Below are 17665 nucleotides of genomic sequence, written 5' to 3' on the forward strand. Positions count from 1 at the left end.
TCAGAGTGTAAGAAATTGACTTTTACTAATTCACTTTTTTTTGTCAATTGATTTTGGTACGCTACATTAAATAGTCTGCTTCCAATAACCTATAGTCTCCTGACCCTGCTACAATATTGATCTTATGCGGTTCTTCATTCCAGAAAATCTCAACTAGCTAAAATTTGTACTTTCTCACACTAGCAGCTGTATGGCCCAAACCTTGAAAATTAATTAGTGAACTGACTCCCACAGAAATTAGAACAGAAAGATAAAATAATCAACATAAGAGTTAATAGACATATATTTTTGATAACTACAACATCTTTGCACTTAAACTGGTTTGCTAAGCTATAAATCTATACAGTTTCCTTGACGGCATTCTATTAATAACATTAAAATGACAATACATAGATACCATAACAATAAACAGTTCAATCTTAATCTTGTAACTAAGAGATAAATCCAGACTTGATATAATGGGACCTCTAAATTTCTAAAATCCACTCCAGTCACTCCAGTTGTGACTGCTTATTTTTCAGCTTTCTAGGCAGCAAAACTCATTAAAAGCCCTCTTGAAAAATATTTGATTGTCTAGCCTTGCTATATTATTGGTAGTGTATGAATTTATATGATTTCACTTAAAAAAAAAAAAAAAGTCTGTGGAGTGATTAAGGAATAAGAAATCTACCTCTATCATTAGTGGCATGTTCTAGATTTTTTTGGCTATATAGTTAAGCTTTTTCTATTTGAAGGTTTTCTTGTTCCTCTCTGCCTTGTGAATAGAAATATGGCATTTGCTCAGAATACCAGTACCACATTGTTGGAACTCTTTGGGAAGGTCTCCAGCAATCACTCATATTCTCAGAGTGGACTAGATTGGGAATTGTAGCCTCATGTGCAAAAATGTATTCTTGGAGAAACATGCATTTATCTTTTATTTTTTAAAGTCTAACTATTTTGGGAAATACCAGCTATTCCAAGGCAAGCATGGTCTACAATAAGTTCAGACAGTATTTTGTCAGGATGCAGGAGAAACTCTCAGTGTTTAAGTATCTCTAATGTAGATAGCTTTCTTGTCTGATCTTACAAACCATAAAACAGGGTTGGAAGTCAAACATCTCATGGAAACAGTGCTGAAGAGATAGCTCTTGCGTGAAGGAGCCAGCAGAAAAGGCCTCATAAAGCTCACTAGCTACAGCATCTTTATTTGCTTTCATAGTGTCCCTTGGCTAAGTTTAAAGTCATTGAATTACAGATACTAGCATTCTTGCACACTTCTGAAAAAAAACAGCTTATCGTAATTGAAGGATGTGGCTTAAGCTCAATGAGTCATCTCACTTCTATATAACATTACTATTAATTGTCTCATACAGGTAAATATTCTATGTTACACTCTTAAAAGTTTTGTCACACTCAGTAATAATTAGCTAAAAGCATACTTTGGGGCAATGAATTATCCTCCAGGAACAATATCAAACTGTTACAAATCATACAGAAGTATTTAAGCAACAAAAAGTCACATACATGAGGAATTAATCAAACTCTGAAAACAGATTTGCTGAGTTATGAGCATATATTGAGACAAAGGAATGAGTTCATGCAGTTTTTTTTTATTTTATTTTAATAATTCTGCTGTTTGAGTCTGATACTTTAATAATTTAAATTACATGATATAATATTATACGTAACATTATAAAAAGTTTATTCAATGTTCAAAGGTTGCAATTATAAAAGGCTTAAACGTAATCTGAAACTTATATTACCATGATGACTGCAAAAGTATGTGACGCTTAGTAAAAGATACTCTGAAACTGCAAAGCATCATCAGATATACCTCTTTTCAAAATGTCACTGAAATTGTCGGACCATACCAATGTAGTACAAAAAACCCACATTCTTGTTTGCTCTGGGAGAAAAAAATAAGAATATTCAAGTCATTCAGTGGCAATTTATGGCTTCATCAGCCTCTGAAATCATCCTTGGGAGTCATAATGGGAAGGATTTCCAGTTGAAAAGTAGTTATGAATCTGATTGCAACTCTCTGCTTCATAGAATCATAGAATGGTTAGAGTTGGAAGGCACCTTAAAGATCACCTGTTTCCAACCCCCCTGCCATGGTCAGGGACACCTCCCACTAGACCAGGTTGCTCAAAGCCCCATCCAACCTGGCCTTGAACACTTCCAGGGATGGGGCATCCAAAACTTCCCTGGGCAACCTGTTCCTATTTGAAGCCATTAGCCCTCGTCTTATCATTACTTGCCCTTGTAAAAAGTCCATCTCCAGCTTTCTTGTAAGCCCCCTTCAGATATTGGAAAGTTGCTATAAGGTCTCCCTGGAGCCTCGTCTTCTCCAGGCTGAACAATCCCAACTCTCTCAGCCTGTCCTCATAGCAGAGGTGCTCCAGCCTTCTGATCAGCTTCATGGCCCTCCTCTGGACTCACTCCAACAGGCCAATGCCCTTCTTATGCTGAGGGCTCCAGTGCTGTATGCAATATTCCAGGTGGGGTCTCACAAGAGTGGAGTAGAGGGGCTGAATCACCACCCTTGACCTGCTGGCCATGCTTCTTTTGATGCAGTCCAGGATGTGGTGTGCTTTCTGGGCTGCAAGTGCACACATTGCTGTCTCCTGTTGAGCTTCTCATCCACCAAAACTCCCAAATCACTCTCCTCAGGGCTGCTCTCAATCGATTTTCTGTCCAACCTGTATTTGTGCTTGGGATTGCCCCAATCCACCTGCAGCACCTTGCACTTGGCCTTGTTGAACTTCATGGTTCACACATTCCCACCTCTCAAGCCTGTCAAAATCTTTCTGGACGGCATCCCTTCCCTCTAACATGTCGACCGCAGCAAACAGTTTGGTGTCATCAGCAAATTTGCACTCCATCCCACTGTCCATGTTGTTGACAAAGATGTTAAACAGCTCCAGTCCCAGTACCAACCCCTGAGGAACACCTGTCATCACCGTTCATCACTTGGACATCAAGCCATTGACCGCAACACATTGACTGCAGCCATCCAGCCAGTTCCTTATCCACCGAGTGCTCCATCAGTCAAATCTGTGTCGCTCCAATTCAGAGACAAGTTTGTTGTGTGGGACAATGTCAAACACTTTGCATATGTCCAGGTAGATGATGTCAGTTGCTCTCCCCTTGTCCACCGATGTTGTAATGCCATCATAGAAGGCCACCAAATTTGTCAGGCCCAATTTGCCCTTAGTGAAGCTATGTTGGTTTGTCACTAATTACCTCCTTATTTTCCATGTGCTTTAGCAGAGTTTCCAGGAGGATCTGCTCCATGATCTTGCTGGGCACAGAGGTGAGACTGACCAGCCTGTAGTTCCCCAGGTCTTTTCCAGTCAGCAAGAACTTGACTGGACTGCCACATCTTCTGAAATATGATGGATAGTGGCTTGGGAATTTCATCTGCCAGTTCTCTCAGGACGTGTGGATGAATCTCATCAGTTCCCATGGACTTGTGCACCTTCAGCTTCCTCAGCTGATCTTGAACCTGGTCTTCTCCTACGGTGGGTGGTTCCTCATTCTCCCATTCCCTGCCTTTGCCTTCTGTGACTTGGATGGTGTGGCAAGAGCACTTACTGACGAAGACTGAGGCAAAAGTCTTTGATTACCTCAGCCTTGCCCATGTCCCCAGTCACCAGGTTTCCCGTTTCCTTCCAGAGAGGGGCAACATTTTCCCTGACATACTTATGCAAGTTTTTCTTTTTGCCCTTGATGTCCCTGGCCAGACTTAATTTTATCAGGGCTTTAGCTGTCCTAACCTGATCCCTGGTTCCTGGGACAGTTTCTCTGTATTCCTTCCCGGCTACCTGTCCTTGCTTCCACCCTCTGTAGGCCTCCTTTTTGCTTTCAAGTGTATCCAGGAGCTCCTTGTTCATCTGTGCAGGCCTCCTGGCTTTTTTGCCTGACTTCATTGTTGGAACATGTCACTCCTGAGCTTGGAGGAGGTAATCCTTGAATATTAACCAGCTTTCTTGGGCCCCTTTCCCCTCCAGTGCTTTGTCCCATGGTACCCTACTAAGAAGATCCCTCATCTCACTACATGATTATTAGAGGAGATGGGGACTGCTTGTATAGGAAAAATGAGGGGATTTTGTGGGAGAAAGTTTTCATAGGTATTCACAGGACAGTAGAAAATAAGATTCCCAAAATAAGTCTGAATAACTCTGAAGAAGTCATGTTGTCTTTTAATATATGTAATAAAGTCTGGATATGCAAATATACATCCTATTTGAATGTGTGTATGTGTGTATACATGCTTATTACATGAATGTAAATGAAGAATTAATCGGATCCTTAGGACTAATTAAAAAAGTTATAAACGTATAAAGTGAGACAGAAGAAAGATTTAATCCAGGTTGTTGTTTTTTTGTTTTGTTTTGTTTTTATTCTGCAATATTTTAGTAATCTAATTAAAAAAAATGTACAATACAGTATCCATTAATGTGTGTGTGTATATATATAGCTTAAGTTATATGGTAAGTAATTTGTATCCAGTTCTGTAAAACTGAGTAGCTATCATTACCATGACTCACATTTGGTTTTCACAGGAGGAAAAAGACAAACTTGCTATTAGACACCTTTGAAAACAAGGCACTGACTACTTCTATATGTATGCAAGTACAGGAAAAGTATCATTATTTTAAAATTTAATATCTAGGGAGTTTAAGAAGGAATAAACGCTGTGCATACAAATGATACAAAGCTACCACAGTGCCCTCATCGCAGTCTATAACTTCCTCAAGGTGGGCAGTGGAGGGGGAGGTGTTGATCTCCTCTCTCTGGTGACCAGCGACACAAGCAAATGCACACAAGCAAATGGAATGAAGTTGCGTCAGGGGAAGTTCAGATTGAACATTAAGAATAGGTTCTTCACTGAGAGGGTGGTCAGTCACTGGAACAGGTTCCCCAGGGAAGTGGTCACGGCACCAAGCCTGTCAGAGTTCAAGGAGCATCTGGATGATGCTTTTAGTCATATGGTTTAGTTTTAGGTAGTCCTGCAAGGATCGGGGAGTTGGACTCAATGAGCCTTATGGGTCCCTTCCAGCTCAAGATATTCTATGATTCTATACCATTTAGGGCATGAGGTTTATTTATGACTGCTGCAGAACTATCTCCTGTTGCATACAGTTATTTGTCTTTGTTTTCCTAGGAATATTGCATGTTCTGAAAGAAAAAGAAATCTTTCTTTAAGTGATTTTTTTTGTCATTATTTTTTATGTTGATGGAATGGGTAGGTAAATCTGCTCAGAAGGTTTGAGTGTTTGAGATAATTCCATTGGGGAGATATTAATACTACAGAAGAGGAATTTAAGTTCCCTGACAGAAATGACATAGTACATTTAAAAACTGATTTTCACAAGGAATTACATAAGATATATATGCACAAGTGTAAGTTAGATTTAGATTTGTATGAAATCATTTTAACAACATTCAAAATAGAAAGGCATGCAGTCTAGTAAGTATATGACTTCACAAATATATCTAATCTAAGCTGTAAAGAAAATCACAGGTTAAAAAATTGTAACTACTTTTCTTCCTATGGACTACAATGGAGTTCAATTAAGTAAAGGACAATTAGAAAAATCTTGAAAGATTTCATCTGAAGTTAAGAAAAACATTACTTACAAATGTGCTGCCTGAGAAAAAAGTTTCATTAGTGTATTCTACAGCGGGCTCCAAAACTTTGACAAGATTTTCCAGTTCCTTTTATGCATGAAGAATTTGTTGCTATCTTTAACAAATTCTTAGTTGTTAAAAGAAACCGTTACTTTTTTTTACTAGAATAAACTTCAATAATACACATTATAAACACCTATATAGGTCCACAGAAAAGGCTTATAACTTCTTTCATAAAATTAATCAAAGAATTTCCTGTTCCTATTTGAACTAAAGCCAAGATAGAAGATTGTATTTTTCAGAAACTTGGGACTGCCACATATATTTATACAGAATAGCATTATCCAATGAAAAGAGTGAAAAATAATTTCTGACTTTCTAGTGATGAAGTGCTAATAGTATCTATTAATCGGTGCCTAGTCACAGATAGAAGGTGTGTGTATATTTTGTGTATTCATAGTCCCTCCTGTTGCATTAATAGTAAACAAACAGGATATCTGTGGCCATAGACTGAACAAAATAAAGTCAGAAATTGAATCTGTCTGGAATAATTTTGCTTTGAGAAAACAGGTTACAGTTTTGCAGCATGTATTAAAAGAATGTATGGATTAAATTCATCTGATCTAACATATAGGTTGACTCAATCTGGTTATGCAAGTCACTTTTAAAGTTAATAGAGCGCTATGGCTATGGCTGTGATGCAGTTTAGCATACTGTACTGTATGTATCTCAAATAGGTTAAATGAGTCATATCCTAAAAACTTTTATTAATTATAAAACATTCTTGATTAGCTAGCTGAGATGTTACTTTACTAGAGGCTTAAAGTTAGGTGAGATTAATGCTGTCCCTTAGATTTGTTTTGCTTTAAGTCTTAATGACATTATTTACTTTTTCATTGCATGCATATTTACAAGAGAAACACTGTAAAAAAAATCATGTCCATTTTCAGAATATCAATAGTAGTGAAATGCCTTCTGGCCAGGGACTCCTTACTAAAAAATAAAAATAAAAAAATAACCTGATTAAGAAAGCCCAGATAATGTATGGAAATTCTGCTTTAGCACTTGCCAAAAAAATGCCTGTCAAAAGCAGAATATGCTAAAGAATAAGAAATTTACAGCAGCAGAAAGATTTTATGTAAAGTCCCTTAGTAAGTACATTCATCAGTTTCTCGTTTATAACTCCAGGGCCTCTACTGCAAGAGCATTTCTAATTCATTCTCATTTGTGGAGCCCTTGTTTTTTCCACTTCCTCAGAATGCAATGTTATCTAATGTTATTTCATGCTGAGATGAAACACTGACTGTATCAGTAAGGATAACTGCTGAGAAAGAAGAACAAAAGAATTGTATACATCTAATAGTGCAACATCTTCACTGGGGATATGCTGAGCTAGTGAATTTGCATCATCTGTCCCTAATGAATTATCTCATACAGTATTGGTTCCAGCAAATTGTGGTATGTGGAAAGATGCTAAGGCTGTGCAAAAAGTTTTTGTCAATAAAGTGAACATGGAAAATTTCTTACTGACAAAACAATAAACAAATAAACTCAAACTTTTTGTCAAGTTAGTTTTTGTTAGAATCCACCATAAATTTTTGCTCGTATTTGAAATATATTATTGATTTCAGCTATTGGGGAATCAGTCTTCTGATCTGACCAGAATTTTTTTAATATTTTATGTTTTCCTGGTTTAGGACAGAATAAAACTAAGTTACACTGAAGATGCGGTTGAGGGTTTTGCCCATTACAGATTACACCACAACCCATTGTTGAGGGCATTCAACCTAGACTTTAACATGACACTGGTATGGGATAACATTTGAATTGTAAATGGGTTTCCTAGATCATAAGTGGAAATTGGCCTACAGAACCAACATCTCGTACCTGATTTTCCATCTAGCTCACTTAGAGGAAGCTGTATTAAAAAAGCCTATTGCTCCATTGGATCCTTGCAAAAGATGAGACAAAGTGAGGACAAGTTTCCATAAAGTTCTGATAAATCACACAAGCATCATGAAAACACTGTGAACAGGAAACAGGACACCAGGAAAAGTTTCAACATCCTGTCATATTAAGACATTTCACAATATTATTTCTGACTTCACTGGACAATGTTAAATGCATTTCACATACATTTGGAAACATATAATTTCCATTTAGATGCACCATTCTCCCCTCCCCCCCCCCCCCCCCCCCAATCTCTCTTAAAAAGGTGTTAGTTAGGACGTGAGTGCCTGTTTATCCTTCTTTCTATGTGGGTGCTTGCAATAGTGACCATTATGTCAAGAACTGAACTCCTTTCAAAGAACAAAGCTATACACAATAGTTAACAAAGTCTGATTATTATTGCAGGTTCTAAAAGGCAGTGAATTATTACTTTTATAAAATAATAGAAAATAATATTAATTTAATGTTAATCTTTTCTCTCAACCATACAAAACGGAAAAATATAAGACCTTCGTGATTTCATGGTGATTCAACTGAAAGGCACTTTCTTTCCATATTACTGATTTGTTTATTATAGCTTAAGAACTGCTGATTATTAGATCATTGGGATGGTATTTTTGCCTGCTTGTCTGTTTGTTTTCTGATTACTAAATTATTAACTGGAATCAAAACAGCCTGAACAAAGATCAGTATCAACTCTTTAATTCTGCATAATTCCCACAATTGTACTTGATGGATGAAAGAAAAGTTAATTAGGCAAATATGAACATTGAGAGAACAGGTATGGTGATGGTATGGCATGCAGTTAAAAGTTACTCAGTTCAAGGAAAGAAAATTATTTGTGTATTCTTTAATTTTAGATCTGATTTTTTTTTCCTCAATATATCATTTCCTATATAATATCTGATTTTTAAAAATATTTCCATTTGTACTTAAATCTGATAGCCTGATATATTCAGCATTTTTGACTAGACTGTGAATATACTATAAAAAATTCACTGCTCAAGGGCTAGGATAATTTCAAAAATTTTAATTCCTGTCCTGCCTTCTCATGCTTAGTAATTTCTTTTTTGCTTGTAGGATCTGCTATCTATAAGACCTCCAGTGCTACCCTAGTTACCCTGGCCAACAAATCCTTGTTCTTTTTGCTGGATGAATCTGAAAAGGAAACAAGGAATATGCAAACAAGGTGCACTTAGCTCACTCTACTCATCTGTCACCTCCAGACTGTATATCTCTTTAAGCCAAGTCGGTCAGAGACCCTACTCTCCTTTTAGGCCCTTATTTAACACGCTCTTAGGTCTCTAGTTTTAGGTACTATATGAAGAAAAAAATCTTACTCTCCCCCATCCCAAAGGAACTTCTTGTCAAAGGATTTAATGGATTTTGAAATAAATAACTAACATAGAGATTAGGAACCCTTATTCTGAGCTTTATTTGAAGTAATGTATACTCCTTTATGTCAAGACATTATTTGAATGAAAGCATATGTATATGATACTTACATATAAAGAAAAAGAATATATTTACCAAATAAAGCAATGCAAAAAGCAGTTTATCTTCATGCAAATATCAGCTTGTGATTATATCAGCTTGTGATTGTATATATTCGTTTTAACCGAATGATATCCACTCATAACAAAACTCTATGTGGAGAATCCTACCCTTTAAAAATAAGGTGATTTTGATTTAGGAATACTTACATCTTGAAATTTAGTTATTAAAAAAATACTATCAATATTTTCTAGTGTAAATTCCTCTGATCATGAAGTCAGAATTTATTTTTCCATTGGAATTTTACTCCTCCTATATGTCAAATAGTCCAAATAAACAAGGAGAATAACAAACAAACAAAGGGGAGGCTGAAATTTGCAAAATTGTTTTACGTCAAATTCATCAAGTGAAATAAAACATAGACGTAAAAATACATCTTGAGACAACAGGATTTAAAAGAATCCAGCTTTAGCTGAGCTGTTAAATAGATATGACTCCCATAAACCTCTTCTTTTTCACATGGCAGAACACTATTAAAGTGAATGATCTCATAGGACTTTGTACAAGACACCATTCTCGTGCATTTCTTATGTTGCTTATGGCAGAATAAGTGGCATGGCTTTTGGATAGATTTCTTCAACGTTAATTCTGTAATGAGTGATATAATCCTACCCCCTACAAAACATGCAAACACCAATAGCTATAGGGGAAAAGTGAGCTTGGAAGACTATGCCTTATCTTAATTACATCTCAATCCTTTTAGAAATTCATTTCCCCTTTTTTTACACGAAGAAAATAGATTCAGTATCAGTAACACTGTGCCACTTATTGCTCAAGTCATTTGTAAAGATAAAACAAAATAAACTGTAACAACAAAACCTTGAAGATTATCTAACCTTTTTTATCTAAAAGATGCTTTTTAATTCTGGAGATCTTCTACTATCTCTCAGCCTGAAAGGTCCCAGGTGGATGGCACAAGAGATTTGCTCACCCTCCAGGCAATGAACATATTACCTGTCTTTTTCTTCTAGTGTCTACACAGCAGAAAACAGATTATTAAACTACTAGTATTTTTCTTGATCTCCTTCTTTATTATTTGGTCATTCAGTGTAATTAATCCTACATTCTACCTTTACATCCTAGCAGAAATTCACAAAGAACTGCAAAGTCACAGGATGTAGGGGTATGATGTATAAACTAAAATTAAAGTGATGGCTGTTAGTTTTCAGCTTCTAGTTATACAGATTTTTTTAATCAGTTAATCATCTGTGTTTTTCAGTTAGGTACGTCAAATAACTCTCTCCATTATAGGATGAACAGAACAATGTATTACCTTATTCTCCCTGTCTTAACAAGTATAAAAAAAAAATAAATTATAGTCATTATTTCAAAGGCTAGTATACCTAGTCTGAATTTGTAGAGTTGCAGTGCTCCCATAATCAAACTCTTAAGAAAAAAGAGAATTTTTGAATCCTTGAAGTTATATTTAAGCAGTTCAATTGCTTATGTGAAGACTGTTATCTTTGTTTTGTTTTGTTTAATAGACCTTTGGTGGCAAAAAAATGAAATTAAACTAAACTATATTCTTCAGAATTAAATAAAAAATAAATAATGTGTTGCATTAACCAAAAGAAAAAAAAAAACAACAAACAGATATGTTACCCTTTCCAGACAGAAGTTCCGGTTCTGGAAATACATACTTTTATTTCTTGATATTCACCAATGTATATTTATCATGTGTGACAATGGCTATTCATGGAATAACGTCTCCTCTTTGGCAGAGGAAGTCAAAGTTGGCACACATACCACGCACATATCCTGTAGAGCAGGTACAGTAACCAATTCAACATGACCTCACAAGGGAAGAATATGTCTCTTTAAATGCTTAGATTTTTCCAACAAACAGTAAGACTTTCTTCACATTTGTCCTAGTTTGCCAAATAGGTAAATAAGACATCATTAATTTAAATAGAAAACACTGAGGTAAAGAAATGTAAAATAGCTGCCCTCCTGTAACAGAAGCTGTGTTTTCTAGGACCCTGATTTCAAGAAAAAGAATATGACCAAATGGCGCTGTTCTGATCATATTACCAATGTGATAGACCAGGATGGGTTCGCAGCAAAATGTAGTACGCCTTGCAGCCTATACACAGCCAAAGCAAGTTAATTCCTTTGGTCTTCTCAGAATCTTGTGTTCAGCTTACAAAACCTCTTCCTTAAATACATCATCTTCATACCACATATTGAATGAAGGTCGTAGAATGATAGAATTGTTTAGGTTGAAAAAGACCTTTAAGATCAAGTCCAACCATTAACTTAGCAATGCTAAGTCCACCGCTAAATCATGTCCCTAAGCATCACCTCTACAGATTTTTTAAAAACCTCCAGGGATAGTGACTCAACCATCTCCCTGAGCAGCCTGTTCCAATGCTTGACAACCCTTTTCAGTGAAGAAATTTTTCCCAATATCCAATGGAAACTTGCCTAGTGCAACTTGAGGTCATCTCCTCTCATCCTATTTCTTGTTACTTCGGAGAAGAAACTGACACCCACCTTGCTTTCAGGTAGTTGGGTAGACACCCAATTTCTTTTCAGGTAGTTGTAGAGAGTGGTAAGGTCTCTCCTGTTCTCCAGACTAAACCTCAGTCACTATTCCTCAAGCTTGTAGTGTTGCATGGCATTGTTGTGACGTAAGTGCTGGATCCAGCATTTAGACTAGTTGAACCTCATACAATTGGCCTTGGCCCATCAATCCAGCCTGTCCAGATCCCTCTGGAGAGTCATCCTACCCTCAAGCAGATCAAGACTCCCACCCAACTTGGTGTCATCTGCAAACTTAGTAAGGGTGCACTCGATCCCCTCATCTAGATCATTGATAAAGATATTAAACAGAACTGACCCCAATACTGAGCCCTGGGGAACCCTACTTGTGACTGACTACCAATTGAATTTACCTCCATTCACCACAACTCTCTGGGCCTGGTTGTCCAGCCAGTTTTTTACCCAGAAAAGAGTATACCCACCCAAGCCATAAGCAGCCAGTTTCTCCAGGGGAATGTTGTGGGAAAAGTTGTCAAAGGCTTTACTAAAGTCTAGGTAGACAACATCCACAGCCTTTCCCTCATCCACTAAGTGGGTCACCTTGTCATAGAAGGAGATCAGGTTTGTCAAGCAGGACCTGCCTTTCATGAACCTGTGCTGACTGGGCCTGATCACCTGGTTGTCCTGTACATGCCATGTGACGGCACTCAAGATGATCTGCTCCATAACCTTCCCCGGCAGCGAGGTCAGACTGGCAGGCCTGTAGTTTCCTGGATCCTCCTTCTGGCCTTTCTTGTAGATGGGTGTCACATTTGCTAACCTTCATTCAACAAGGACCTCCCCGGTTAGCCAGGACTGCTGATGAACAATGGAAAGTGGCTTGGAGAGCACTTCCAACAGTTCTATTAGTACTGTTAGGTGGATCCCGTCCGGCCCCATAAACTTGTGTGTGTCTAGATGGTGTAGCAGGTGACTAACCGTTTCCTCTTGGATTATGGGGGCTTCATTCTACTCCTCGGCCCTGTCTTCTAGCTCAGGGGCCCGGGTACCCAGAGAACAACCAGTCTTACTATCAAACACTGAGGTAAAGAAGACATTTAGTATCCCAGCCATTTCCTCATCCTTTGACAACATGTCTCCCTCCACATCCAATAAAGGATGGTGATTCTCCTTAGCCCACCTTTTGTTGCTAATGTACTTATAGAAACATTCCGTGTTGCTTTTTACGGCAGTAGCCAGATTAAGTTATAAATAAGATACTTAATCTTTTTCACCACATTGAATCTATAAACTAACCCTATATCATGCATCATTTTGCCTAAACTACTTCTGAAACACAAATCAGCTAGTTGAGAGATTGTGTACCTGACTGTATGATACAGTGCAGACATTCCCAGAAGCTGAGTCCTGAAGCTGAGTTCATGTCACAGAGCATTGGAAAGAAACATTTTTTCAGTGTCCCTACATTATGCATTCATGTAGAGTTGTCACAGTCATGTTCGCAGATGACACTAAACTAGGGGGGCGTGTTGATCTGCTTGAGGGTAGATTGGCTCTGCAGAGGGATCTGGACAGGCTGGACAGATGGGCTGAGGCCAATGGTATGAGGTTCAACAAGGCCAAGTGTCGGGTCCTGCACTTGGGTCACAACAACCCCATGCAGCGCTACAGACTGGGGGCGGAGTGGCTCAAAAGCTGCCTGGCAGAAAAGGACCTGGGGGTGTTGGTGGACAGCCGGCTGAGCATGAGCCAGCAGTGTGCCCAGGCAGCCAAGAAGGCCAACACCATCCTGGCCTGCATCAGGAATAGTGTGGTGAGCCGGACTAGGGAGGTAATCATCCCCCTGTACTCGGCACTGGTGAGGCCTCACCTCGAGTACTGTGTTCAGTTTTGGGCCCCTCACTACAAGAAGGACATTGAGGTGTTGGAGCGTGTCCAGAGAAGGGCTACAAAGCTGGTGAAGGGTCTGGAGGACAAACCTTATGAGGAACGACTGAGGGATCTGGGGTTGTTTAGCCTGGAGAAGAGGAGGCTGAGGGGAGACCTTATCACCCTCTACAACTACCTGAAAGGAGGTTTTAGAGAGATGGGAGCTGACCTCTTCTCCCTGGCGACAAGTGATAGGACAAGAGGAAATGGGTTCAAGTTATGTCAGGGCAGGTTTAGATTAGATGTTAGGAAGCATTTTTTCACTGAAAGGGTTATTAAACATTGGAATAAGCTGCCCAGAGAGGTGGTGGATTCACCATCCCTGGAGGTGTTTAAGAAAAGGGTAGATGAGGTGCTTAGGGACATGGTTTAGAAGTGGTGGTGTTTTTATCAGGGTAGGTTAATGGTTGGACTTGACGATCTTAAAGGTCCCTTCCAACCTCACTGATTCTATGATTCTATGATTCTATGTATTAATAGTTGACAGTAATTATAACAGGGCCTATAGTTAAATATATCGCTGTTATGTATTGGTAGACAGTTGAATTCAATTTGTCACTGTTTAAATGCACTGCATGCATAAGCTGATTGTATTTTTGTAACTTTAGATATACTTTAATAAATATTGCTATAAAACCCAAAAATCTTCTCATTACTTTTAAGCAACCTGTAATTGCATAAGAACAGATTTTTTAGTGTTTTAAATTATTTTATGATAAATATAGAGATATATTGTAAGCATAGAAGTTATTTTTTAAAGTTGAAACTGTGTGAATAATAATACTGTATGTAAAATGCTAACAGAAAACAGATTCCGTGTATGGTTAGAAGCAGATATGCTTTGATGCAATGTGTAAAGCAGTTTTTCTCTTTCATTTTACCATCTCTTGCAGAGTGTTTTAATAACAACCCTTTGGGATAATATGCAGTACAGCATTTAAATATAGTTGCCAGTATGCCATGTTGTCAAAAAGAAAGAAATGAAAGCTTGCTCTCGTATAAATATCTATTCATAGGTCGCTGCTTGTCCAAGATAGGATTTATGCATATGCAGCCTCTTTATCCAAGGTGAGTAAGTTTTATTCACCAATAAGGGATAGCACATACTTCATTGTGGGTTATAAATGTGTAAATGTTATTAATTTTTCAGTGCATTTTCTAGGCAATGATACATTCATAATCTTTTAGAAACTCTATTTTTTACCATACACAGAATATTCTCTTTTTTAGGTTTATTCATGCAAACCTTTCTTAGTTCAGGGTTCAGTGAATATATAAGAGAGACTTTAGCCTGAAATTACCTAAAAATTATAGTCTGTCTGTCTTAGAAATCTGCTTTCTGTGAGAAATTGCCTGCTCACAAAACTGATTCTTATCATCCATCTATCATTGGCTCCAATCTTCCAATGGAATAGGCTAATTCATCACTGTTATTTTGATGACATTCAGCTCTGTCTATCTTTACCCTACTGATTCTGTTAAGGCCAATATACTTCCTGAGGAGTATTCAGATTCACAAAATGTCTCAAAACTAATATCAGCTAGATGGACCTTCTGTCTATTGATTCTATTAGTTCCGGTACTATTGCTCCTTGTGTGATATATAGCCACCTCTTAGGTGGTGTTAAACATTTAGCTGCAAATACTGATCAGAGCTATGGTGAGACCTTATCCAAAGTTCAATGAAACCAAATAAACTGTGTATTTGGGGAAACAAATTCTCCTTAATTTTATCTGCATGATTTCATACCTGTAAGTGAGGTCTAACCTTGTTTGAATCTAAGCATAACACATACATTTAAAATAAATCTAAATATGGTCATGTTCTCAAAAAACTTGTTTGACTTCTGAAAATAGTGCCATACAGTTATAGTTGAAGCTTCATATGAAATCTAAAATCCTATCTTTCTCCAAATCTGTGCAGAAGATTTGTGCGAAATTTCACTGAGAATCAGGAGTTTCGGCAACTTGAATTTTCAGCAATTTCTCCCAATGTATTTTTATGGTACATTGCTATTATTGTTGTTGCCGTTGTATTAATGTTGCAAATCTGAAGCTGTGACAGCAATAACTTATTTCTACACATCTGCTTATGGCCTGTCTATCCTGAACCTTTTTATGCCTAGGATAGATAGGCTAAAATCTGACAGAAAGTTGTAAATTTCAGAAGCACTCTGCAACTTTTGTGCCTATATTTTTCTCTTGCAGTTTTACTTTTATGTCTTCACCTTATCTTGTGTATCTTGTCACCATAGAACCCCAAAACAAAAACCTCCAAAAAGAGAAAGTTTTGCAGAGTGGCTTGAGAATTCATGTGTAACTACATTTAAACAAAATATTCTTGTCAACAAATTATTTTCTCCTTCCCACATATTTATCATTATCCATTCTTATTTAAATCTTACCCTTCATTTAAAAAAAAAAGGCTCATTTGAGCTATAGTTAGTCATAGAGAACTATACTTAACTCAAACTCAAGACAGTATGCAGAAAATCAAGATATTCCCAGTTCACCTCTCTCACTCCTTTTGTCCACAGGTGTAAAATAACATTATCAAAAATTTTACATAGCTGTTATGTTTTGAGGAACCCACAACAATTTATTGTCATTTAGACAATTATTGTCTCACCCAGTGACCCCTCCCCACTCAGGAAGGGGAATTGGAAACAAAAACCAAGGAAAACTGAGGGTTGAAATATAAACAGATTTAATAGAATAATACTAAATAATTAACATTAATGATACTAAAGAACCAATATTGACCCTGACAGCAATATCAAATATACAAGGATTATATTCAGCCAATTCTCTCAGTAGGAAGCTGTGCACTCCCAGCAGTGACAGCAAATGTCAGACACTGTGAGTGCTATGGCTTCGTGAGGAAGGGAAGGGCTCAGGGGTCCAGCACCGGGGCAAGAAGTTCTCAGGATGGCAGCCATCAAGGGAGAGAGAGAACTCCTCAGCAAACTTTCTAATTTATATTGAATGTGATGTTCAAAGTATAAAACAATCCTGTTGGCCAGCTTGGGTCAAGTGCCCGGTCTCACTTCTCATCCCCGCATCTGGTGAGCTCGAAAACACTGAGACCTTGAAACCCACACACCATAGCTGGCTATAAAGTAAATATTTTCACAAATTAAGGCACTAGAGCCTTCTAAAAGTACATTTTCCCCAAGCGTTAGAAGAGACTTTACTGAAAAGTAAAATTACTGAAAGATAAATTAGTCCTGTGTCACTCAAACAATCACATACCTCATACCCGCTACAGTTTTAACTCTTTCTTATATAAGGTCTTTACCTCCCAACACACCAGTTTTAAGCTTCATAATACTAATTCCTCATTGAGCGCTCACCTAAATGATACCTTGTTTGGAAATAAGCTCGGTAATACAAATGAATCTCGAGACTTTTAAATCTCATCCTAATAATTAATAGCAGCTCTTCCCAAAACAACTCTAAGCGTGTTGAATTACTCTAGAACTGAGCTTAATGTTCAAATAAAAAATAATCTACTAACACATGATGTAGAGTTAATCTGTGTACATACCGTAAATCCAGCACAGTAAGTTCACAAGTGGTGTACCTGTAATACCGGTCTGAAACAGCTGGCTTTTTATTTCTTTCATGTTATCATAATTTTCAAAGGTAACAGTTGGAAGTCCACCTACTGTTGTTCTCTGTAGGAAAACAAGCAAACAAACAAACAAAAAACCCACTTTTTTTTTTCATTTTGAAAAATAATCCAAAAAGGATACAGTGACAATTGAACATAACATTTTTACTGCTAAATATCCATAGATATTATCTTCTTATTAAATAATACTTTGTCTAGAGCAAAATTTATTTTACTCTAAAATAATTCCTACTTACGGTAAATTCACAGGAAGAATTTGGGCAATGATCTGTAGTTTATATAATGAATAAGCAAAATAGATGGTTTAGAGTACCGTCACATTTTACCTGTTCTATTAATTTTGCCATTCATACTTGAAACCAAGAAAAGATGAATTTATGCCACCAAATTTGACTATGGATTTCTATGTGATCTGGAAATTTTTGTAAGAGTGAAAATGTACTGAAATCAATCAGCCTACTGAAATACATTGACTGGGGAGTTAAAACAGTATTGTCT

This window comes from Vanellus vanellus (genome assembly GCF_965231255.1).
Source record: "Vanellus vanellus genome assembly, chromosome: 4".
In the NCBI taxonomy this organism is placed as follows: Eukaryota; Metazoa; Chordata; class Aves; order Charadriiformes; family Charadriidae; genus Vanellus; species Vanellus vanellus.